Raw genomic sequence first — 2,500 nt, 5'->3', positions numbered from 1 at the left:
GTCCATGCCCGATGTGAGTAGCAGCCGGCGCCAGCGCGTCCAGGAGCACATCTTTTTCGACCGTAAAGGGAGACAGGAGGCCGACTCACTGCCTCGGCTAAATGGAGAGGGAATTTCAGAAGGGCCAGGGCAAAAGCATGGACCTTTTCAGCTGTAAGGGAGCAAGAGCAAGGTGTGATGTAGGTCCCCGGGGCCTACTGGAGGTCCAGGTCCATGCCCGATGTGAGTAGCAGCCGGCGCCAGCGCGTCCAGGAGCACATCTTTTTCGACCGTAAAGGGAGACAGGAGGCCGACTCACTGCCTCGGCTAAATGGAGAGGGAATTTCAGAAGGGCCAGGGCAAAAGCATGGACCTTTTCAGCTGTAAGGGAGGCAAGAGCAAGGTGTGATGTAGGTCCCCGGGGCCTGCTGGAGGTCCAGGTCCATGCCCGATGTGAGTAGCAGCAGGGCCAGCGCGCCCAGGAGCACATCTTTTTCGACCGTAAAGGGAGACAGGAGGCCGACTCACTGCCTCGGCTAAATGGAGAGGGAATTTCAGAAGGGCCAGGGCACAAGCATGGACCTTTTCAGCTGTAAGGGAGGCAAGAGCAAGGTGTGATGTAGGTCCCCGGGGCCTGCTGGAGGTCCAGGTCCATGCCCGATGTGAGTAGCAGCAGGGCCAGCGCGCCAAGGAGCACATCTTTTTCGACCGTAAAGGGAGACAGGAGGCCGACTCACTGCCTCGGCTAAATGGAGAGGGAATTTCAGCAGGGCCAGGGCACAGGCATGGACCTTTTTCAGCTGTAAGGGAGGCAAGAGCAAGGTGTGATGTAGGTCCCCGGGGCCTGCTGGAGGTCCAGGTCCATGCCCGATGTGAGTAGCAGCAGGGCCAGCGCGCCCAGGAGCACATCTTTTTCGACCGTAAAGGAGACAGGAGGCCGACTCTCTGCCTCGGCTAAATGGAGAGGGAATTTCAGAAGGGCCAGGGCACAAGCATGGACCTTTTTCAGCTGTAAGGGAGGGAAGAGCAATGTGCGATGTAGGTCCCCGGGGCCTGCTGGAGGTCCAGGTCCATGCCCGATGTGAGTAGCAGCAGGGCCAGCGCGCCCAGGAGCACATCTTTTTCGACCGTAAAGGAGACAGGAGGCCGACTCTCTGCCTCGGCTAAATGGAGAGGGAATTTCAGAAGGGCCAGGGCACAAGCATGGACCTTTTTCAGCTGTAAGGGAGGGAAGAGCAATGTGCGATGTAGGTCCCCGGGGCCTGCTGGAGGTCCAGGTCCATGCCCGATGTGAGTAGCAGCAGGGCCAGCGCGCCCAGGAGCACATCTTTTTCGACCGTAAAGGGAGACAGGAGGCCGACTCACTGCCTCGGCTAAATGGAGAGGGAATTTCAGCAGGGCCAGGGCACAGGCATGGACCTTTTTCAGCTGTAAGGGAGGCAAGAGCAAGGTGCGATGTAGGTCCCCGGGGCCTGTTGTCGTACCATAGGCACGAGTGGTGTGTGTGTGTGGCAAAGAGTTTCTGCGCAGTGTACCAGGGGCACGGGGAAAGGTTGTTGTACCATAGGCACGAGAAAAGTTGTCGTACCATAGGCACGAGAAAAGTTGTCGTACCATAGGTACGAGGAGTGTGTGTGTGGCAAAGTGCTACTGAGCGGTGTACCAGGGGCACGGCGAAAAGTTGTTGTACCATAGGCACGAGAAAAGTTGTTGTACCATAGGCACGAGAAAAGCTGTCGTACCAGGGGCACGGAGGAAAGTTGTTGTACCATAGGCACGAGAAAAGTTGTCGTACCATAGGCACGAGGAGAGTTTGTGTGGCAAAGTGCTACTGAGCGGTGTACCAGGGGCACGGCGAAAGGTTGTTGTACCATAGGCACGAGAAAAGTTGTTGTACCATAGGCACGAGAAAAGCTGTCGTACCAGGGGCACGGAGGAAAGTTGTTGTACCATAGGCACGAGAAAAGTTGTTGTACCATAGGCACGAGAAAAGCTGTCGTACCAGGGGCACGGAGGAAAGTTGTTGTACCATAGGCACGAGAAAAGTTGTCGTACCATAGGCACGAGGAGAGTTTGTGTGGCAAAGTGCTACTGAGCGGTGTACCAGGGGCACGGCGAAAGGTTGTTGTACCATAGGCACGAGAAAAGTTGTTGTACCATAGGCACGAGAAAAGCTGTCGTACCAGGGGCACGGAGGAAAGTTGTTGTACCATAGGCACGAGAAAAGTTGTTGTACCATAGGCACGAGAAAAGCTGTCGTACCAGGGGCACGGAGGAAAGTTGTTGTACCATAGGCACGAGAAAAGTTGTCGTACCATAGGCACGAGGAGAGTTTGTGTGGCAAAGTGCTACTGAGCGGTGTACCAGGGGCACGGCGAAAAGTTGTTGTACCATAGGCACGAGAAAAGTTGTCGTACCATAGGCACGAGAAAAGTTGTCGTACCATAGGTACGAGAAAAGTTGTCGTACCATAGGCACAAGCAGTGCGTGCGTGTGTGTGGCAAAGTGTTTCTGCGCAGTG

This window comes from Mchenga conophoros, linkage group LG13, assembly GCF_057382185.1.
Source record: "Mchenga conophoros isolate Kocher_MC1m ecotype Shallow Benthic linkage group LG13, M_conophoros_male_GT1.1, whole genome shotgun sequence".
NCBI lineage: Eukaryota > Metazoa > Chordata > Actinopteri > Cichliformes > Cichlidae > Mchenga > Mchenga conophoros.
This window is presented reverse-complemented; position numbering follows the sequence as displayed.